The 24,414-nt window shown below is 46.4% G+C and overlaps 1 long non-coding RNA gene across 3 annotated transcripts in view; it reads left to right on the top strand.

Moving 5' to 3' along the window:
- Positions 1–4,446: 4,446 nt before the first annotated feature.
- Positions 4,447–24,414, top strand: part of LOC141264422 (uncharacterized) — a 31,475-nt gene continuing 11,507 nt past the window's right edge. The window contains exons 1-3 of one of the 3 annotated variants that reach the window (XR_012319930.1): positions 4,447–4,657; positions 4,760–4,848; positions 15,597–15,731. This is a non-coding gene — a long non-coding RNA (uncharacterized lncRNA). Of the gene's footprint in view, positions 4,849–15,596; positions 15,732–16,559; positions 16,617–24,414 lie in introns of all 3 variants that reach the window. The other 2 variants (XR_012319931.1, XR_012319929.1) reach the window with 2 other exon arrangements.

Raw genomic sequence — 24,414 nt, 5'->3', positions numbered from 1 at the left:
GGGGGTGACAGATTCCCTTTAAAGTCGCCGTGGGCCTCAAAACTACCAGCTACTACCTGGTTTGGCTCACCTGCCAAGGCGGTGTTCCAGGGTGTATCCACTGCCGCATATTAGCAGTTACTTGGAGGTACAGATGAGAGTGGAGTACCACATGAGGACCAAAGATGGACAAGCTGACCTGAAAGGACATGTTAAGCGCTCCAACAGAGGTGCTACCCAGGGCCGGCGTCAGCACCCGGAACACCCGGGCAAGTGCCGGGGCCCTGAGCAGGCGGGGGGGGGCCACTCACCCTCGGGCACCCCACCGCGCTATGGGACCCGTGAGCGGAGGAGAGCGGTGCCAGCGCCCGTTCCCCCCTGCTTACTCAGGGCCCCGACACCCGGCGCAATACTTACCTCTCCCTGTGCCTCCGCAGCAGGTCCTGTCTCTTCCGCGGCTGCTGCACAGTGACATCTCAGGTCAGAGGGCATGGTGACGTCTTTCCACCGCGCTCTCTCCTGAGCCGTCACAGCGCAGAGTGGGAAGACGCCGGCATGCGTGAGGAGTCCGGAGCAGCGGCAGCAGGTGAGGAGAAGTGAGGTGAGTATTTGATTTTTTATTATTGTATGGAGGCGTGGGGCATTATATGGTGGGGAGGGGGGGGTGACATCCTGAATGGGGCATTATATGATGGGGTGGGGGTGTGTGACATCCTGCATGGGGCATTATATGGTGGGGTGGGGGTGTGACATCCTGCATGGGGCATTATAAGGGAGGGGGTGTGTGACGTCCTGCATGGGGCATTATATGGTGGGGTGGGGGTGTGTGACATCCTGCATGGGGCATTATAAGGGAGGGGGGGGTGTGACATCCTACATGGGGCATTATAAGGGAGGAGGGGTGTAACATCCTGCATGGAGAATTATAAGGGAGGGGTGTGTGTGACATCCTGCATGGTGCATTATAAGCGAGGATGTGTGTGACATCCTGCATGGGGCATTATAAGGGAGGGGGTGTGTGTGTGACATCCTGCATGGGGCATTATAAGGGAGGGGTGTGTGTGACATCCTGCATGGGGCATTATAAGGGAGGGGGTGTGTGACATCCTGCATGGGCAATTATAAGGGAGGGTGTGTGTGTGACATCCTGCATGGGGCATTATAAGGGAGGGTGTGTGTGTGACATCCTGCATGGGGCATTATAAGGGGGGGTGACATCCTGCATGGGGCATTATAAGGGAGGTGTGTGTGTGACATTCTGCATGGGGCATTATAAGGGGGGGTGACATCCCGCATGGGGCATTATAAGGAACGGGGGGTGTGACATCCTGCATAAGGCATTATAATGGAGGGGGGGTGACATCCTGCATGGGGCATTATAAGGGAGGGAGGTGTGTGTGACATCCTGCATGGAGCATTATAAGGGAGGGGGTGTGTGTGACATCCTGCATGGGGCATTATAAGAGAGGGGGGTGTGACATCCTGCATGGGGCATTATAAGGGAGGGGGATGTGACATCCTGAATGAGGCATTATAAGGGAGGGGGGTGCGTGACATCCTGCATGGGGCATTATAAGGGAGGGGGGGTGACATCCTGCATGGGCAATTATAAGGGAGGGTGTGTGTGTGACATCCTGCATGAGGCATTATAAGGGGGGGTGTGACATCCTGCATGGGGCATTATAAGGGAGGGGTGTGTGTGACATTCTGCATGGGGCATTATAAGGGGGGGTGACATCCCGCATGGGGCATTATAAGTGATGGGGGTGTGTGACATCCTGCATGGGGCATTATAAGGGAGGGGGGGTGTGTGTGTGACATCCTGCATGGGGCATTATAAGGGAGGGTGCGTGTGTGACATCCTGCATGGGGCATTATAAGGGAGGGAGGTGTGACATCCTGCATGGGGCATTATAAGGGAGGGGGGTGTGACATCCTGTATGGGGCATTATAAGGGAGGGGGGTGCGTGACATCCTGCATGGGGCATTATAAGGGAGGGGGTGTGTGACATCCTGCATGGGGCATTATAAGGGGGTGTGTGACATCCTGCATGGGGCATTATAAGGAGGAGGGGTCACATAATGCATGGGGTATTATAAAGGGGGGTGTGTGACATCCTGCATGGGGCGTTTTAAGGGGGGGTGACATCCTGCATGGGGCATTATAAGGGGGGGTGACATCCTGCATGGGGCATTATAAGGGTGGGAGGTGTGTGACATCCTGCATGGGGCATTATAAGGGAGGGGGTGTGTGTGACATCCTGCATGGGGCATTATAAGGGAGGGGGTGTGACATCCTGCATGGGGCATTATAAGGGGAGGTGTGACATCCTGCATGGGGCATTATAAGGGAGGGGGGTGACATAATGCATGGCGCATTATAAGGGGTGTGTGTGACATCCTGCATGGGGCATTATAAGGGAGGAGGGGGTGACATCCTGCATGGGGCATTATAAGGGAGGAGGGGAGTGTGACATCCTGCATAGGGCATTATAAGGGGTGTGTGACATCCTGCATGGGGCATTATAAGGGAGGGGGGGTGTGACATCCTGCATGGGGCATAATAATGGAGGGGGTGTGTGTGACATCCTGCATGGGGCATTATAAGGGAGGGGGGTGTGACATCCTGCATGGGGCATTATAAGGGAGGGGGGTGACATCCTGCATGAGGCATTATAAGGGAGGGGGAGTGTGTGACATCCTGCATGGTGCATTATAAGGGAGGGGGTGTGTGACATACTGCATGGGGCATTATAAGGGAGGGGGTGTGTGACATCCTGCTTTGGGCATTATAAGCGAGGGGGTGTGTGACATCCTGCATGGGGCATAATAAGGGAGGGGGTGTGTGTGACATCCTGCATGGGGCATTATAAGGGAGGGGGGTGACATAATGCATTATAAGGGGGGGTGACATGTTGCATGGGGCATTATAAGGGAGGGGGGGTGACATCCTGCATGGGGCATTATAAGGGAGGGTGTGTGTGTGACATCCTGCATGGGTCATTATAAGGGGGGGAGGTGACATCCTGCATGGGGCATTATAAGGGAGGGGGGCTGTGACATCCTGCATGAGGCATTATAAGGGAGGGGGGGGTGACATCCTGCATGAGGCATTATAAGGGAGGGTGTGTGTGTGACATCCTGCATGAGGCATTATAAGGGAGGGGTGTGTGTGACATTCTGCATGGGGCATTATAAGGGAGGGGGGTGTGACATCCTGCATGGGGCATTATAAGGGAGGGGGTGTGTGTGACATCCTGCATGGTGCATTATAAGGGAGGGGGTGTGTGACATCCTGCATGGGGCATTATAAGGGAGGGGGTGTGTGACATCCTGCTTTGGGCATTATAAGCGAGGGTGTGTGTGACATCCTGCATGGGGCATAATAAGGGAGGGGGTGTGTGTGACATCCTGCATGGGGCATTATAAGGGAGGGGGGTGACATAATGCATTATAAGGGGGGGTGACATGTTGCATGGGGCATTATAAGGGAGGGGGGGTGACATCCTGCATGGGGCATTATAAGGGAGGGTGTGTGTGTGACATCCTGCATGGGTCATTATAAGGGGGGGAGGTGACATCCTGCATGGGGCATTATAAGGGAGGGGGGCTGTGACATCCTGCATGAGGCATTATAAGGGAGGGGGGTGTGACATCCTGCATGAGGCATTATAAGGGAGGGTGTGTGTGTGACATCCTGCATGGGGCATTATAAGGGAGGGGTGTGTGTGACATTCTGCATGGGGCATTATAAGGGAGGGTTGTGTGACATCCTGCATGGGGCATTATAAGGGGAGGTGACATCCTACATGGGGCATTATATGGGGGGAACAGCCTGCATGGGGCATTATGTGGGGGGAACAGCCTGTGTGGGGCATTATGTGGGGGGAACAGCCTGCGTGGGGTATTATATGGGGGGAACAGCCTGCATGGAGCATTATGTGGGGGCACAGCCAATGTTGATGATTATGGCTTCCAGCCAATGATGACAACTGATCAATGGGGGTTCTGGTTGTTGGACCTCACTGATCTGTTCTTGATCACCTAACTAAGGATAGGTCATTAATAACAAAGTAGTCGGCAACCCCTTTTTAAAGTACCTTTAAAATTGTGGACCTCCTACCTATATATTCTCAGAAACTCTTGCAACGTCTATGGTTTTAGGCATAAATGGTGCGGCAGCTAAAGCATACAGCTTCTTATACCAAGAGAATGGAAGTGCTCAGTTTTTTTATGAGAAAGAATTAGGAAATCTGATATAATACAATTCTAAAAAGGTTAACACCCTTCACCAACTTTTTGTTGTGACTACTGAAATATCTATGTTCAATATCATTCATGAAATTCTGTGTTCCCACCAAACTGCTATGAACCAATATGTTTTTAAATGAGGTGTCCAGTACTTTATACCCTGCCCCCATCTGTCCCAGCAGCTACAGACAAGCATATTTGTAGTGCATTACTTGCTCCTTTCCACTGTGTGCGCATGGCTGTGCTCAGGCAGTGTTAGTGCGCATGTTCTCACATTACGGGTGACTTTAGGAAGTGAACACTGTCACTCAATAGCAAGGGAAGCCCTCAGCATGCAAAATAAGGAGGCGTAAGGGTGCAGTAAAGCTCGCTCATTTGCATACAACTTAATTATTTTCTCAGGCACTATTCCACTAACAGGTTTAGTGTTAGTATGATTTTTAAAGAGACTTAGTCCCCTATATCACAGTATAGCTTGCTTAAAATGCATTTTGGGATGACAGACTCCTTTTAATATAATTACATGCAGGAATACAAATGGAATGGAATCTACCAGACATATAGGCAACTGGGAGGTCAAGAGCTAAAGCAAAATTGTGCAATGCTGCCCTCTGCTGGGTAAGTCTTAATATTCAAATTCTATTCATCCTAATTTGGTATATGTCAATTCAGCACACACCAGTACTGCAGCACTTTTTGTTTTTAGATATTGCACAGTTGCAGTTCCCTTTGGAGGTTGGACTGTGCATATTCTATAATTGTGTAAATTGGGAATATCCCTTTGAAGTATACTGTTGTTCTTGATAGTATCACAACAGAAGGAATGCACAAAGAATATCTGAGTATGCATGCCCCGGGTTGCATGATGATGAATGATGAGTCTTTTCTTAGTTATGTAAGTTGTGTATTTGTTAACAAGCTATGGTTACCTTACTGTTTTGCCAAATGACGGTATGATACTGTATATATTGTAGTTTGTGTACATATAATGTTATCTGATTTTACCGAAATTTAATCATCCACCCATCACTTTTTCCATTCTGGGTGCAAGTCCCTCCATCAAACAGTCTACATATACATTAATAAAAAATGTTGTAAAAAGACCGGACTCTAAAGTATGTGCTATTTCGGATCATTTATATTTCATTTTTTTACCATACAGTAATATAGTAGCAAAGTTTTGGACAAAAAGTGATGCCCTTTGTCTGTATTAAATTGTGCGGCTGAAATCATTGCCTCCACAGCGTTAGTAAAAGTCTCTCGGAAGCAGAATAGAATAACAGTCTCTGTATGCAGAGAAGTACAGAATCCATTTTCTCATTATGACTTTCTGTTGTTTTTAAATGCAACATTGCTTCAGTGTGTCAGTGCATGAAGTGTAGCATGAAGTATCAGAATCCGGAGTTGTTTTTTAACATGCTGCATTGCTTAGCAATTTTTAAATGGCTTTAATAATTTTATGGAAGATTATGCAAGAGGTCCAAGAATATCTTGTTAAGTAGCACACAGGCAGAAAAATTAATAGAGGAGGAAATTGCTTGTCATTTGTTTGCTGTGTGTGACAGAGATAGGGTGGGATATGTAGAGATAGAAGATGTGAAGCTGGAGAGCCTGTTATTGCCTACTTACTAACCAAGTCAATAAGCTTCTAAGTATATTCTCTATTTGCATACATTGTTGCTTTTGCTCATGATATCTGGCATGCTAAAGATATTGGATCCATGTGTTATTGCACCACTGTTTGCTCTGGTTAAGCATTAAACCAAGCAATGACCACCACTATTGTATTTGGCACCATACAAGCTAAAGAGGATGTCAGCTTTCCTCACGTTTTTTTTTAGCACTTGTATTCCCCATAAAATATCTTATTAAACATCTTTTCGCTTACTCTTAAAAAAATAAAGAAAAACTCGGTCTCAGTCCTTCTCAGCCCTTATGCACATGTCCCTCACTTGACAATTGGTAAGGTTTTATTACTAGAGGTTAGGACCGTCCTGGATAGGGTCACCTTGACGTGGTGGAATGGCTTTTCTTATTTTATGTTCTTTTCATGCACTATTGCCATTCATTTATTTATTGTAGGGTGTTTGCTTATTTTGTTTTTATCTTGTGTTTTGTGACATGACATGGAAGTGTCTTGACCCTAATGAATCATACAGTGAAAATTGACCTCCTGTTTCTACATAGAGTATAGAAGGATTCAGCTAGTCAGGTTTTAATCACGTGATGTCATAAATCTAATGGAAAACAGAGGATTTAAGTGGGTAGAAGTGCAAAAAGAGCAATTGTAAGTACACAGTACCATATAATATGATGACTGCAATATATTAAGAGGATAACAATTTTGATGGGAGGAGTGCTTCTTTAATTGCATTCAGAGATATACTTTACAGCAGTAATATGGACTATAGGAACCTTTTAGTCTCGAGAAGGTGCTTTAACTTTATGTGAAGTTTTTGTCTGCATGTGACAGGAATAGACAGAATCAAACTCACTGACTTGTATAGGAGAGTTTTCTGTACATACTCTGTGACCAGAGGTCACTGGTCAAGAGTAGGTGAGCAGTATCCATAACCTATTGTCAATGGGTGGATAGTCTGTTACCTTCCATTACCATTATAACAGAGGTGTCACCTTTCATTGTAATACTGCCTGTAATGATAAGAAGATGACTACTAAGAAATGATCTCTACAGAACTGGAAGTATCCAGAAGTTTGGTATCGGCATAATCGTACTGACCTGGAGAATCATACTGCAATGTCAGTTTTACCATACAGTTAACATCGTTAATAAAAACCTAAAAAAAAACTATTGCGGAATTGCACTTTTTTTGCAATTTCAACATATTTGGATTTTTTTTTCCTTGCTTTCTAGTACGTGACATGATAAAATGAATGGTGTCATTCAAAAGTACGATTTGTAACACAAAAAACAAGCCCTCATACAAAAAATAAGAAAGTTATGGTCTTGGAAGAAGGGGAGATAAAAACGACCCCCCCCCCCCCCCTCGGAAAATAGCACGGTCATGAATGGGTAAGGAAGTTATCCAGGATTAGAATAATAATTGCACTTAGGGCCCTTGTGGAAGGTGTAAGAGCTAATTCCTATTTAAGTTCATTAAAATGAGGTGGGTGCAATACAGCACAAACTATGGTCAAGACTGAAGAGTGACGCTATTTATTAGATTCTTGTCACATCCAGCCAGGTCTTGTGCCATCTCTCTCTTCTGTCAGGCACCACTTCTATGTCATTGAGTAAAGCTGACAGTACAGGGGGGTGGCAATTGGAATAATGGCGGCGCTGCATCACCACTGGGTCCTGTGTTTACGACCATCTTGTCATTCTAATAACACAGCATACTGCTCTGCTCCTGGGCTCTGCTACTGGGTGGCTAGAACATCAATATAGTTTATTCTCCACCCTCCTCCTGCTGATTATTATTTAAATCATATGTATTAGCAGAATCAATCAGCAGACAACTTCCTGAGCCCAACACTATATTAAATTCTTCACCTGACTCTCAGCCCCTTATAGGTTTGATTACATACTCACACAACCTCTTCTTTCTATTCCTTGGATTGCTACTTGTTGATGACTTACATAAACCTTCTTTTGTCTGCAAATTTGAACTCTGATTCTGCCGTACTAATTTTTCTGATTTCGTCATTGTCCTTAACATTATGGTTTTGACAGTTTCCTGACTATTCTACTGCCAACTTGCTCCACCGGCCAGCAGCTACTCTGAGGATGCAAACCAGGGGCATTCACAACGGAGGCCGGATCCCTGTACAGGGGTGAAAAGATGAAGTCTAAAAAATGTCCTGGGTTCTGCTAAGCGAAGTGTCTGTGTAAGCCCTTATTAGAGTTGCAAGAACTCCGTGAACAGTCCCCTGTAACAACTTTTTATAATCCTGGAAAGCCAGACTTGGTTGTCTTCATATAGTAAAATATTGGATTCACAGTTCCATTTCCAGTCATATACTGTAGCATCTCATTGCTACCTTTGAAATATGCTCTGGGATTTTACAACAGGAGCAAAAAAAAAGGAGCGTAATCATATTTTAGAAAAAAAAAAAAAAGATTTTGTAAAAATCATCTTTAATCATACTTTGGTATAAGTCCATTATCTGAAATAACCAGACTGTCGGCATCAAGAAGAGCACAGATGAACTGAATAACCACATAAAATCTTTGTTTTTATGTCTCTTCTTAAAGCTGGTTGGTTTTCTCGCTTCACCAGAACTACATTTTTCAGAACACAAGAATTATAACTTCTCTATAACTGGATAAGACTGTGTCAGGAGAAAGTAAAATATTATTTTTCATTGGAACTTGAGATAGGAACACTTGCTTTAGGTAAATCTATATACATGTCCTTGCGTTTTTCACGTTTCATATTTTGTAGTCTTGGAAATATATTTATTTTCAGGAAACAACTAACAATATATAACATGTCTACTAATAGAGTCCTGTAGAAAATCACCAGGGAACAGTACACCATAGGCAGCGGTTATGTTTCAAAATATTTTATTGGTGAGAGAAATCCCAGACAAAAGTACATATCCTTTGTCAGGCATTATATAAATGTAGAAACAGACGGAGCGTCAGCAGTCCATGGTCCAGGGTGGTTTCGCCTTTTGTAGTCCAGTGGATTACATCTGGTGTCTACATTTAGCATAGCTATAGACTTCTATTCACCCAGTGAGGTTAAAAGTGAGTCCTTTTAGCATCTTTCAGGGTTGTATGTGTAGCGCCCCGAGGGTTCGGCCGCTACAGGGGTATTGCACCTCTGCCAGAGGTGTGGTATTCCACTCCCGGGTAAGGATGGAGTATGGACCAGGGCTCAGTTAGCTCGCATACAGCACACACACCCCATTTCCGAGGGACAGCTCAACGGTGCTCCCACTAGACAGAAGTGCAGGCACGACCGACTATGTCCCTGGCTGGAGTGGGGAGGGGGGTGGAATACCCAGTGCTGTAGGGGCAGATAGGGGTTGGTTCCTGAGCGTAGATAGGAGCCCATTGGTTGCTGGTCACCTGGGCTCATGGTCAGAGGGAGGTATAAAAGGTGGGCACCATCTTAGATCAGGAGTTCAGTTCAGTCTGTTCAGTCAGTGAGAGGAGAAGACCGGGAGTGGAGGCTCTGTAGGAGCTCCACTCAGGAGCGGGCCTAGAGAGAGGCCGAGGAAGAGAGAGTGGAAGAGAGAGAGAGAGGAGGTGAAAGGGAGCTGTGATTACGTCTCATCCCAGCTCCATGAGAAAGGAACAGAAAGGAACAGGAAGGAACAGAAAAGGAGAAGAAGAGACAGAGAAACAGAAGGGCTCAGGAACAAGAAGGTGGAAGGGACCCTAAGAACCCACGAGAATACAGGGTGAAGGGTCAGGCAGATTAAGGGTGCCGGATCCCAAGTTGGTGGAGGAGAAACTACCCTCAGCCAAAGACCGGACGTCGTGATCATTTATTGGTGCGACACCTCATCAAACCTGCTAGGAAGGCACCATATAGGACAGCGGAGAACGGGGCCCACGTTTACCCGCACAAGTCCGCGGCAGCTGGACAAAAGTGGGTCACTGGTGAGGCAGGCCAGAGAAAGGAAAGAAGGGGGTCCTGTGCCGTATTCCTGAGCTGCCTGGGAGTTGACCGAGCCCCTCACCTGGTGGACGCAGCACGGCTCGGGCGGTCACTACCTGTACAGAAGTGACCCGGAGTACCTGAACTGTGAGTAAAAGACATTGGACTGCAGTACGTTGTCTGTGTGCTCTTTCGCTCCTCCAGCACTAACGACACTGGGACTCTCACCACCATCACTCCCACCATCCACTACACTGCCCTGGGGCTGCACTCTTCCCGTGGGGAGTCACACCATCCCAGCTGCATACATCATCGGCCCCAGCGGTCTGCCCTGCAGTGGCGGTTCCTAATAACCGCAATACACGGGTGGCGTAGTCGCACATTATCTAAAACATCTAAAAGACTGCCACTGGTCTGACCACCCTGAGCCACGGGACCGGGTCGCCACTACTACCCCCATCGTCTCCCTATTGCCCGGTTCCGAGTGCCCCACGGCCCAGGGGGCGAGTCATGCGTCAATACATTCTTTTCCAACTGCAGGTTGCGCTTTATTCTATAGAGGTCTCAGACAAAAATACATATTTTGTGTACTATACTATATAAATGGAGCTGTATGAAGCTTATATTTTGCATGACAAGATATGTTTTTCAAGTGTACCATTTTCTGGTAGATACGACTTTTTGATTACATTCTATTACAATTTTTGGTAGGTGAAAAGTAAAAAGAACCCATCAGTTCTAGATTTGTTTTTAAACATTGTTCACTACTCAGTTTAATAGGGCTTATTTTTTGTGGTACAAACTGTAGTTTTCACTATTTTGGGGTAAATACAACTTTTCGATAATTTTTTATTTCATTTTTATGAAGCTGGATGAATAAAATCCAGCTATTCTGGTATTGTTTTTTTTTTCTTACAGTGTGTGTCATATGGGATAACTAATGGATTGGTTTTATAGTACGGGTGAATATGATTACAGTGATATCTAATGTATATCATTTTTTGCATTTTACTTCTTTTGCACAACATACCATATCTTGCGGATTATAAAACCCAATCGGAACATAGGAAAATAGGAATTTAAAAAAACGTAAACTAAAATAGTGGGGCGTCTTATAGTCCGTTTTAACGGTAGATTACCAGGGGGCTGCAGTGTGGAAGCGGGGTCACAGGTGGAAAGATCGTTGTTTCAGTAGGCCGGCGGCGGCAGGAGTGCAGCGATGCTGCATGCCCTGGGCTCTCATAAGGTGTTTGCACCGATGAGCAGAGTCCCCTTTTTCAATGATTTCCCTATGATGGGATTCATGAAAATGGCCGAGAGGTGGCGCAAGTGCAGATTGAGATCTCGGGAGACAAGATCATCTCCTGAGATCTCATCTTCTGAGATTTCATCTCCCGTGATCTCAGTCTACACATGCACCGCCTCTGGGGACCATTTTTCCAAAGCCCACTGAAGGGGAATCATTGGGAGAGGGGACTCCATTCACCGACTTCGACATCTTAAGAGAACCCAGGGCCCACAGTATTGCCCCTCTCTTGCCGCCGTTACTGGCCTCCAGAAGCATTGACCTTGCCTCCTGTGACCCCGCTCCACCCCCGCTGCCCCCCCCTTTGCATTATAAGATGCAACCCCATTTTCCTCCCAAAATTGGAGGAAAAAATGTGCATCTTATAATCGGAAAAATACAGTAATCACTCTTTAACAAAAAAACAGCAATTATGGAGTTGTTTTTTAATACATTTTTTGTCAATATTCACCACATAGGATAAATAATGATAAAGTTTTATAGAACATGTCATTACAGATTTTGTGATACAAAATATGTGTCATTTTGAAGGTACTCTTATGTTTTCCCTGATTGCCCATTTTTTTATTGGGAAAACTGGGATTTTGGGGAGGGTGTTTTTCCTTTTTTTAAACACTTAAAGGGAATCTGTCGCCAGGTTTTTGCTACCTTATCTCAGAGCAGCATAATGTAGGAATAGAGACCCTGATTCCAAAGCTGTATCATTTAGTTTAGTGGGTGCAGCCATTGTGATACAATGAGAGTTTTTAGATGTAGCATGAAACAGAGCTCATAAAGCTGCCCTCGCCCACACCACAGCTTTCTATGTACATTGTTTGTTGATATTGAGCTGATTATCAGAGGAGGGGCGTGGTCGGACCAGGGATCTCATGCACTGAGGTCCAGGCAGTGATAATTTCCTGGTGATAAAACCATTACTGTGTGGAAAAAATAGTCCATAGCCCATAGCCAAATAAATGATACATCGCTGAAATCGGTGTCTCAGCTCCTACCTCATGCTGGGCGCTCATAGCACAGGACCATTTCTGCTGCATGCAGGGGACCTGCTCGTCCCCTGTATGTAGCAGAGGCGATCGGATAGTTGCTGCTTCTAGTCTCCTATGGAGACTATAGAAGCAAGCAAAAAGTAAAAAAAAAAAGTTTTTAAAAAAATAAAAAAAAATAAAAAAATATAAAAGTTTAAATCACCCCCCTTTCGCCCCATTCAAAATAAAATATAATTAAAAAAAAGCCCACATACACATATTTGGTATCGCCGCATTCAGAATCGCCCGATCTATCAATATAAAAAAAGAATTAATCCGATCGGTAAACGGCGTAACGAGTAAAAAATTCTAAACGCCAGAATTACGTTTTTTGGTCGCCGCAAAATTGCAATAAAATGCAATAACGGGCGATCAAAACATCGGATCTACCCCAAATGTTATCAATAAAAACGTTTGCCCGGTGCGCAAAAAATAAGCCATCAACCAGCCCCAGATCACGAAAAATGGAGACGCTACGGGTCTTAGAAAATGGCGCTATTTTTTTATTTTTTTTTTTTACCAAATTTTGGAATTTTTTTTCACCACTTAAATATAAAAGAACCTATACATGTTTGGTGTCTATGAACTCGTAATGACCTGTAGAATAAGAAGGGCAGGTCAGTTTTAGCATTCAGTGAACGTGGTAAAAAAAATAAATAAAAAACAACTGTGGCATTGCACTTTTTTTGCAATTTTACCGCACTTGGAATTTTTTTCCCGTTTTCCCGTACAGGATATGGTAAAACTAGTAATGGCGTTGAAAAGTACAACTCGTCCCGCAAAAAATAAGCCCTCACATGGCCATATTGTCCAAAAAATAAAAACACTATGACTCTAGGAGCAAGGGGAGCAAAAAACGAAAATGCAAAAATGGAAAATGCTCCGGGGCTTAAGGGGTTAAAACATTTTTTTTTACATTTTTTACAATATTTATTAATCCACCAAGGGGACTTGAAAATATGATCCTATGATTGCGTTAGTAATATACAGCACTATTTTGTTAACTTTTCCTGTCAGGTAGCCTATGGGGCCCCACTTCCGATGGGATCTGGTAACCTATAGTAAATAGCAGACTCAGAATACTTTTGTCAGGCCTTTGGTTGCCATAGCAACATATACCATTGTGGGGTTGGCGATGGGCTGACAGAGGGAGTGCGCTCTCTTGTCAAACTCCTCATGTGCTGCTGTCACTACTGACAACAGGATGTGAGAGGTCAAACTTCCGGGATTGTGGAGAACGCCGCTCCTAGTAGTTACAGGAGGACCTCGGCTGTGTGTATCAGTCGGGCTCCTGTTGCTGATTGCATCAGTAAAGAAGTCGCCTGTGTGATCAGTATGACGCACATATCCGTCATGGCAGGGGCAGATATACCATTGGTGCAACCTGTGCAGCCACACAGGGGCCCAAGAGATAAGGGGCCCAACATCCAGCTCCAAAGCAGGTGAAATTATACACTAGGATGAGCTATTAGTCTTCACAGGGCCTATATATTATTCTTGCTCAGCAGAAGTCTTCTGTCTGTGTCTGCTCCTGCGTCATGGAGCAGAAAGTGACATATACCCATGATGGATATCTATGTCATATAGCGTTAAGGGGTTAAAGAGAAACATTGTAAATGATGGATGCGCCCCAGGTCTCTTCTATAGACAACTGTGGATTTAATACTGTCCCTTCCTGGTAAGCCAACTGTACTAATAATTTTATTGTATACTTTGCTGCTGTCCATATCAGTTATCGGAAAAAGTGACTGCTAAAATGCATATACTGTATGTGTCTTGTGGGATCTGTGACTAAAGCTATCCTCTAATGATTATTAATAGTAGAATTATTGTAATAATATACTAAGACGTTAATAATAATATAAGAGGACAAAGAAAAAATCCATCTCTCATCTTTTCCCCAGTAACATGACAGTACTGTTATAAATATTAGGAAAACCAACTAAGGGTAATACTAAATTTATCATAGTCATGTGTTAGATGTTAGTTAGAAAAAAAAATTCGGCCTCCTCTAGCCAATAACCAGCCATCTCTTACCCTATTATTTTCTCTTTGCCCAAGACATCACCAAAAGCTGGAGCTGCCATGAGCAGGAGGAAATCCTATTACCAGTCAGTGTACAATATTTGGCACATACCTATGATTAGAATACAGGGCATATATTATGGCGCCTATACTTATCACCAGCTTATAGGGGGATCTGCTGGCTCCTCTATTGTCCAGGTCTTCATGGCCACCTTCATTTCTGAGGATTTTCTTGTAGCGTTGGCTAAAATAGAATATTTAAATGTGAAAACCTTTTATTTCAAGTGTTTTGGGAAGACAGGGCATCACCATGGGAGAATAGTTTGCCCCAATGTCTAGGAAAAGCAAGAGGACAGAGTTAGTTGCTGGGCAGTGAGGACGGTAGAATAATACTGCGGGTGCTCATTGAATGACTGACACATGCGCTGGTATGAGAGCTGAGCACCCGGGACAATGCATGACTGACACATGTGCCGGTGTAAGAGCTGGACACCTGGGACATTGAATGACTGACACATGCGTTGGTGTCAGAGCTGGACGCCCGGGACATTGCCTGACTGACACATACGCCGTTGTGAGAGCTGGACGCTCGGGACACTGCATTACTGACACATGCACCGGTGTGAGAGCTGGATGCCTGAGACATTGCATTACTGACATATGCGCCGGTGTGAGAGTTGGACGCCCGGGACATTGCATGACTGACACATGCGCCGGTGTCAGAGCTGGATGCCCAGGACACTGCATGACTGACACATGCGCCGGTGTGAGAGCTGGATGCCCGCGACATTGCATGACTGACATATGCGCCGGTGTGAGAGCTGGATGCCTGGGACACTGCATGACTGACACATGCGCCGGTGTCAGAGCTGGATGCCCAGGACACTGCATGACTGACACATGTGCCGGTGGAGAGCTGGACGCTCAGGACACTGCATGACTGACACATGTGCCGGTGTGAGAGCTGGACGCCTGGGACACTGAATGACTGACACATGCGCCGGTGTCAGAGCTGGATGCCCAGGACACTGCATGACTGACACATGTGCCGGTGGAGAGCTGGACGCTCAGGACACTGCATGACTGACACATGTGCCGGTGTGAGAGCTGGACGCCTGGGACACTGAATGACTGACACATGCGTCGGTGTCAGAGCTGGATACCCAGGGCATTGCATGACTGACACATGTGTCGGTGTCAGAGCTGGATACCCAGGACATTGCATGACTGACACATGCGCCGGTGTGAGCGCTGGATGATTTCTATCTGTATTGTATATTTCGTTTGTATGTGTCCTTGAGTATTATGTGACCACATGTAAATGAAGTACGTAATTTATTAATGATGTATAAACTTTTTTATAGAATTAATTGGGGTTATAATGTCACTGATTCTTTTTATACTTTGCTTTTAATGATCTTTTCTTGCTTGAAACAGACTCAAGGGAGTGGGACTATTGGTGAACTGGATGATTAGAAGACTGATCAACATCTACTGGAGCTAATCTGAGGGGTGCGAGTTTTCTTGCACACTTTTGTGGACTCCTGACCTGCTGTCTGACACTGCATGCAGGTGGGAACATGAATTTCATACATACGGATGATCCGACCTGTTGCGGATTTCTGTGTTATTAAAGCAGTGCCATAAATTTAAGGAAATGCAATGACTAATAATGGAAGAATTATTATAGGAATATGCTAAACTGTTAGTAACAATGTTTAAAAAAAAGGAATCTGGCCTCCTCCATTCTTTAATAGCCAGCCATCTCTCACCTTTTTCCCCAGTCCTAAGACAGCACTGCCATAAGTATGAGAAAACCCAACTACCAGTAATAGTAAATTTATCACAGACATGTGAAAGATGTTATTTAAAAAGACAAATCGGCCTCGTCCAACCCTTAATAGCCGGCCATCACACACCTTGTTATTTCCTCCTTGCGTAAGGCAGCATCAATATTGGGGCGGCCATGAGCAGGAAGATATCCTATGGCGCCTATACTTGCCACCAGCTCATAGGTGAATCTTCTGGCATTGACATCTTCAGGGTCTTCTTAATGAAATATGCTTGTTCAGACTGCTGCTCTTTCCACTTACATCTGGATAGGGCTGTCACCAGAAATTTCAGAGCCACATACCGGCAAAATTTTCGGACCCCTTGAGACTCTGCTTAGGCTCTTTTGTTTTGCCCAAAAGATTTTTTAAGCCTGCCACCACGATAAGGTAGACTCTTTTGGCAGGGCCCTACTCTAATCTAACCTATTAAGAATTTCTTAAAATATCTAATACACTTTTTAGGCATATGTCTATTTATTTTTCTTTAAGGGAATGTGTCACATACATTGTTTTAAATAATAGAAACCAAATTGTGATAATTTTTTATAATCCGTATTTCTGATTGCAGATTATTGTATTCTGCTTTCTGTACATTTATGGAAGCTGCTCTCTTGCCTGTTTGGAGGTATGGACATTGGACATATGCATGTATATTTATCACAAGACATTATAGGGGACTCTTTATTTCCTTTGGAGACTTTTCTATATATGTTTTCATGTTTAGTAACATGCTGATGTCATTGTGCAGGAAGGGGGAAGAGGTGAACTGTGACCTACTGTGAATGGAGGATTCTGTTATCTCTCATTGTAGAGCCGGGGTCCCACTAGTGTATGGCATCCAATGCGATACGCTAATGACTCGGCTCCTGCTCTGCTGCGAGCGGGAGCCGAGTGTCAGTGGTCTGTGATCCGATCCTCTCGCACAAAGAAGATCGCAGCACAGTTGTGAAGGGGATGAAGAAAGTAATTTCTCCTCTGTTGCTGGCATCAGCGGGAATCACACTGCACTCATGTGATATCCGAGTGCAGTGCAATATTTCACACGCACCCATAGGCTTATTTGGGTGCGTGCGATCCGAATCCCGCATGCAATTGCAGCATACTGCAATTTTTTTTCAGTCCGATCGCAATCCGATCGGAGATGGAAAAAAACTGTCACTGAGCGCACCATCATAGGATTAAATTGGTACGAATGCAATCCGATTTTTTATCGGATTGCATTCATCCGATTTAATCGCAAGTGAGAGCAAGCCCTATGCTTTCTATGATATTGAGGTGACTGCTGAAAAGGGATCTCTTCTGGATGTGTCAGTCTATTCCTGTTTATTAATTATTTTATGATATAAGAGGTGACATAAGCTTTAAAGTAAATTCTTCCAAAACTTTAAACTATGATTCAAAATATTGGTCATTTTCTGGTTATTGTTGACCAATGTGCTTGAGATTATAATAAGGCACTTACTAATATAGATTTTCTTTAATTTCGGCACTAAATATGAAATATTGGAAAAATAAATATAGGCTATGTTGAATTTCAGTACTAAGTGCCTTTTAATCATTTCACAAACCCATTGGTTAACAATAACCAGAGAGTGGTCAATTCCCTTAACATAAAAGCTTCGTAACACATTCCCACTAAATGTTTCGCTAAATAAATCTATCATTTATAAAGTCATTTAGTTAAATCCTTTGGTCATTTATGTGAAGTGCAAAATTATAGTGCCAGTAACAGAACAAACAGAAGATAAACAAACCAAACAAAAAAACCCAAAGACAACAGGTATAACCAATAAATACAATGAAAATAAGGTCATTTTGCTAGGTTAGAAAAACATAATATAAAAACAACAAACAGTATTGCACATGATTTAAGGAACTGAATCATTATAATAAAGACGTATTCCCATAAATCTAAGAACAACAAACAGCAGCGCACACTGTCCTAAGAACTGAGCTCTAATATTAAATGGGTATTCCCATCTTGGTACTGATAGTACATCGCTGGGTCAGTCAAGTTCAGGTCCCACAACTAAAACATTATTAACTGATCTGTTACATCTCTCTAATGCTATGACTTTGGGTCAATAAACCCCCAGTCAGGCTAGGACACTCATCCATAATACAGGGGAAAATATGTGGGAATAATACACTAATGTAAAACTGGCTACATTGTAGAAGATGTGAACTTCAAATTTACATGTAGGAACAGGCAGTCTTCTTACCTTCTGGTTAGCAAAATCCTAAATCAGGTCTTTAAAATTCAGGCATCTGGCGAGCTCATGTTCAATTGATAGAAGGGCTAGGCTGTTCAACCATTGCTCCATCATTGTAGAACGCAAATAGTTCTTGGCCAATGAGAGTTTGCTAACTGCTCTCTCTCCTTCTGCTAATGAAAGTGGTAGTGTGATAAAAATTCTGAGTGCAATACACACCTCTCCAAATATTTCTAGAAGCTCAAATTTGTAGATGGCGTTTAGCAAAACCAGTGGACCCATGTTTTCTGTAATGTAGCTTCATTAATTTTCAAAGATGTTGCAGCTCAGAGAGTAACAATGATGTGAGAACTTCAAGGTATGTAGAGATCAATTTTTCAGTGGATGCCACCAGATTTTATTCACCAGTTGTCCTCATCATAACAATTGGTGCAAACAACTTGCAGACATCTTCCATTGATCTGAAGCACTGGTGAAGATCAGAAATTATAGTGTCAATTGCCACAAGAAAGACATTAGCTTTGACGCGCTCTTTAGGATTTGCAGCTTCATGATGCTTTGATTTTCTTTGGTTGAGCATTCAATAGGTCCTTTGGAATACCCATGCAATCTGCTACAAAACTAGCTTCAGAAAGCAGAGTGGGCCACTTTTCCTGGAGTAATTTAATCTCTTCTGAGAAAGCTTTAATGTTGGCAGCTTCAACTTCCAAGAGACAGATCTCGATTGTAGTATTTTGTTTCTCTCCTCAAAACTGGTAAGAACTTTTATTCAAAAAGGCACTAAAACCACTCCCCTGAAAGATGAAAAATAGCCAAAGAGACCTTCAGCTTCTGAATGTGCATCATTTATAAGTTTTCCATAAGAAAGAACTTTATCAAGAGCCTTCAAAATGCTTGCCAGCTTTTAAGCATTGGGACGTACAGCCTCTATTCTTGAGCTCCAACGGGTGTCACTTAGACCATGCAAAGTGTAACGGGTCTGGGAGGCGGAACCTCTGAGCAACTATACAAGGGGGCGATCCTTGTAAGGAAGCGGGTGGCTCCCAGGGAAGATGGGCAGGTAGTCACGGCAAGTGACAGGGACAGTCTCTGGGTAGAAGGGCAGGTAGTCACGGCAAGTGACAGGGTCAGTCTCTGGGTAGAAGGGCAGGTAGTCACGGCAAGTGACAGGGACAGTCTCTGGGTAGAAGGACGGGTACTCACGGCAAGTGACAGAGACAGTCACTGGGTAGAAGGACAGCAGGCAGGTGACTGGTGAGCGCTCCCAGATGAGCGGTCGAGAGTCTCTGGACAGGCAGGTGGTCACGGCAAGTGACGGCGGAGCCTCCAGGTAGGCTAGCAGGCAGGTAGCAGATGAGCGCTCCCAGGTGAGCAGACAAGAGTCTCTGGACAGGCAGGTGGTCACGGCAAGTGACGGCGGAGCCTCCAGGTAGGCTAGCAGGCAGGTAGCAGATGAGCGCTCCCAGGTGAGCAGACAAGAGTCTCTGGACAGGCAGGTGGTCACGGCAAGTGACGGCGGAGCCTCCAGGTAGGCTAGCAGGCAGGTAGCAGATGAGCGCTCCCAGGTGAGCGGGCAGGCTGGTCCATAGACAGACTGACAGGTGTCGGAAGGCAGACCGTCGGACCGCAGGCTTGCAAGCAGGTAAACGGATATCTGGCAGGTATCAAGCAGGAATCTGGCAGGTGACTGGCAGGTAACAAGCAGGAATCTGGCAGGTGACTGGCAGGTAACAGGCAGGAATCTGGCAGGTGACTGGCAGGTAACTGGTAACGGGACCTGAGGGCTGAAGCAGAGTGAAGGCTTTGCAACAACATTGCTCGGGCATCTCCATTTTGGAGGAGGTGCCTTATATATGGTGAAGTCCTCCGGCCATTGGCCGGGGACTCCTTAGGACGGCGCGCGCGGCCCCTTTAAGAGAGGGGGAGCGCACGCGCGCGCGCCCTAAGCACCGTGGCCGGGAAGCAGCGCGCGCTGCCAGCAGAGCGGGAGGAAGACGCCGGGCACAGAGCGGAGAGGTGAGGGGAACAGCGTCCCTGCCTAGCAGGAGGCAGGGACGCCGACGCTACAGTACCCCCCCCTTTAGGCCCCCCCTTTTTTAGGCCAGAGAGAAATTTATCAAGGATGAGAGGGGCATGGATGTTCTCCCGGGGCTCCCACGTTCTCTCCTCAGGACCAAACCCCTTCCAATCTACCAGAAAAAAGGTTTTTACTCTTACCCTTTTGGTGGCCAGAATGTTCTCTACCTCAAACTCGTTCTCAGCGGAAACCGGAGCAGGAGGCGTACCTGTAGACTTGGAAAAAGAGTTAAGTACCACGGGTTTGAGGAGAGATACATGGAAGGAGTTAGGGATCCGTAAATTGGCCGGGAGTTTTAATTTATAGGCCACCGGGTTGATCTGTTTGATAACTTCCAGTGGGCCGATGAACCGAGGCCCTAACTTGTAGGAGGGAATCTTGAGCCGGACATATTTGGACGAGAGCCAGACTTTATCTCCAGGACGGAATTGTGGAGGATCCAGGCGTTTCTTGTCAGCGTGTTTTTTCATCCGTTCGGACGACTGAAGGAGTGCGGATCGGGTACTCTCCCAAATGGAGGAGAATTCGCGAACGAGAGATTCCGCAGCCGGATTGTCCACCGAGGTGGAGACGGGAAATGGGATCCGAGGATGCTGACCGAAGACTACAAAAAACGGGGATTTGGAGGAAGATTCGCTCTCGTGATTATTGTAAGAGAACTCGGCCCATGGTAGGAGATCCATCCAGTCCGAATGGTGGGCATTAACGAAGTGCCGGAGGTAACTGGTCAGGTTCTGATTGATCCGCTCCACTTGACCATTGGACTGTGGATGGTAAGCGGAGGAGAAGTCCAGAGTGACGTCAAGCAACTTACATGTGGCTCTCCAGAAGCGTGAGGTGAACTGAACCCCACGATCTGACACGATGTGGAGGGGCAGGCCATGGAGACGGAAGATGTGGCGGATAAAGTCTTTAGCCAGTTCGGGTGCAGACGGGAGACCCGGCAGGGGAATGAAGTGTGCCATCTTGGAGAAGCGATCAGCGACGACCCAAATGACCGTACAACTGGCAGAGACAGGAAGATCCGTTATAAAGTCCATAGCAATATGCTGCCATGGGGCAGCAGGTACTGGAAGAGGAAGAAGGCGACCGGCTGGCAGGTGTCTCGGAACTTTGTTGCGGGCGCAGGACACACAGGCAGAAACAAAGTCTATTACATCCTTGTGCAGGGTAGGCCACCAGTAATGCCGGGTAATGAGCTGGAGTGTCTTTTTCTGACCGGCGTGGCCAGCTAGCTTAGACGAGTGACCCCAGTGTAGGACCTTCTTCCGATCAGGTACAGTTACGAACGTCTTACCGGGAGGGAGACGATTTAGATTCACGGGAGCCACTTGCATTACTCTGGCGGGATCAATGATGTGCTTAGGTTCCTCCTCTAGATCAGATACCAGGAAGGATCGGGACAAGGCGTCAGCTTTGATGTTTTTGTCTGCCGGGCGAAAATGAAGAACAAAATCAAAGCGGGCAAAAAACAAGGACCACCGGGCTTGGCGCGGGTTAAGTCTCTGGGCGCTCTGAAGGTAAGCCAAGTTCTTGTGGTCCGTGTAAATTATTACCGGGTGAAGAGCCCCCTTGAGCAGGTAACGCCACTCCTCCAGTGCCAGCTTAATGGCTAACAATTCTCGGTCTCCAATAGAATAGTTGCGCTCAGAAGAGGAGAAGAGTTTGGAGAAAAAACCGCAGGTTACCATTCTTCCGGAAGATGACTTTTGGGTAAGTACCGCCCCGGCTCCGGAGGAGGAAGCGTCAACTTCTAGGAAGAATTGTTTGTTGCCGTCTGGACGATGCAGCACCGGGGCGGAGGAGAAGGCCTGTTTTAAGGAAAGAAAGGCCTTCTCAGCTTCGGGCGGCCATCTTCTGGGATTAGTACCCTTACGGGTGAGCGCAGAGATAGGGGCAGTCCGGGAAGAGAAGTGCGGTATGAAGAGGCGGTAATAGTTGGCGAAGCCCAGGAACCGCTGAATAGCCTTCAACCCCTCTGGTCGGGGCCACTTCTGGATGGCAGACAGTTTCTCAGGATCCATTTGTAGGCCGGTCTGAGAGATTATGTAGCCCAGAAATGGAAGAGAGGTCTGCTCAAAGATGCACTTCTCATATTTAGCGTAGAGGTGGTTCTGCCTGAGCCTGAGCAGGACCTGACGAACATCCCTCCGGTGAGTAGGAAGGTCTGGAGAGAAGACCAAGATGTCGTCCAGGTACACCACCTCGCAGGAGTAGAGAATGTCACGGAAGATGTCATTGACCAACTCTTGAAAGACGGCAGGAGCGTTACAGAGACCGAAGGGCATTACAAGGTACTCATAGTGGCCTTCCCGGGTGTTGAATGCCGTCTTCCACTCATCCCCCTGACGGATACGGACCAGGTTATACGCCCCACGGAGATCCAGTTTGGTGAAGATTCTAGCCCCCCTCAGGCGGTCAAATAATTCAGGAATGAGCGGGAGGGGGTATTTATTCTTCACTGTAATCTGGTTAAGGCCTCTATAATCTATACATGGACGGAGTGAGCCGTCCTTCTTTTTGACGAAGAAGAAGCCTGCTCCCGCCGGGGAGGTAGATTTCCGGATAAATCCCCGGGCCAGATTCTCCTCAATATATTCTGACATGGACCGGGTCTCCGCTGCGGACAAAGGGTAGATACGCCCACGGGGAGGAGTAGAGCCGGGTATCAGGTCGATTGGACAATCGTATGGTCTATGAGGGGGTAATGTCTCTGCTTCTTTTTTATTGAAGACATCCGCATAAGACCAATAGGGAACCGGTAGACCGGGTAGACTGACTGGGGTAGGAGAAGGACGAGCAGGATGAACGGGAACTAGACAAGTCCTATGGCAGTCCTGTCCCCAGCGAAGGACTTCTCCGGTCTGCCAGTCAAGCACGGGTGCATGTTTCTGGAGCCAAGGTAGGCCTAACAAGAGTGCGTGAGAGAGTCCAGGCAGAACATGAAAGGAGATGCTCTCAGAATGCAGCATTCCCACCTGCAGAGTTATGGATTCGGTGATGAGTTGGATGGGATGTGGTAAGAGGCCCCCATCCGCGACAGATAAAGGTACGGCCAGAGGTTTGGTGGGAATGCGGTATTTCTCTACCAGAGACTGAGAAATGAGATTTCCAGCAGCTCCTGAGTCAAGTTGAGCCAGTTAGAAATAGCGGTTCTCTCCGCAGGTGATAGAGACTGACAGCATCAGAGATGGAGAGGGTTTACTTTTGTCTAGGGCGACCTCTCTGAGCGATCCTAGACACAGGCGTTTCCCGACCTCTCTGGGCAGGAACGGATCCGGTGCTCCTTACTGCCACAGTAGAAGCAGCTCCCCTCGGCACGGCGTAAGTCTTGACGGGTTTTGACCATCTTGGTCTGGTCGACCTGCATAGGCTCAGGTGAGTGTGCCTGGGGAGTAACAGAGGGAGTGACGGGTTTCTGGAAGGTGGGGGCTAGACGTGGAAACCTCCTCTCACGGGTGACCTCTTTGGCGCGCTCCTGGAATCGGATGTCAATCCGGGTGGCAAGTGTTATTAAGTCGTCGAGAGTGGTAGGAATGTCCCGACCGGCGAGTTCATCTTTAATACGGCCGGACAGACCCTCCCAGAAGACAGACACCAGAGTGTCGTTATCCCAGGCCAGCTCCGAAGCAAGGGTACGGAACCGTATGGCATATTGGCCCACGGTGAGATCTCCTTGACGGAGGTGTAGCAGAGACGATGCGGATGAGGTCTTCCGTCTGGGTTCGTCGAAGACTTTCCGGAAAGCCGTGAGAAAGGCTGGCAGGTCGGACACCAGGGGATCTCCTCTCTCCCACAGAGGATTTAGCCAAGCCAGAGCCTCCCCCGTGAGGTGGGACATGATAAAGGCTACTTTGGACCGGTCGGAGATAAACTGGTGGGACAAGAGTTCAAAGTGCAGGGTGCACTGGTTTATGAAGCCCCGAGCTTGAGCGGAGTCACCTCCGAAACGAGGAGGTGCAGAAAACCGGGGTCCGGACAGGATACCATGGTATTGGTGGGCAGCGGCGCTGCCGGGTTGCGAGTCATGACACTAGCGGTGGTTGCTGGTGGAGCAGACAGAGTGTCCAGGCGAGAGTTGACACTCCGCAGGTGACTCAGGATGGACTCCTGTTGGGACCTCTGACGGGACA

The sequence above is a fragment of the Phyllobates terribilis genome, unplaced genomic scaffold, assembly GCF_046119375.1.
Source record: "Phyllobates terribilis strain yellow unplaced genomic scaffold, ASM4611937v1 Scaffold_4__5_contigs__length_816908805, whole genome shotgun sequence".
In the NCBI taxonomy this organism is placed as follows: domain Eukaryota; kingdom Metazoa; phylum Chordata; class Amphibia; order Anura; family Dendrobatidae; genus Phyllobates; species Phyllobates terribilis.
This window is presented reverse-complemented; position numbering and strand designations above follow the sequence as displayed.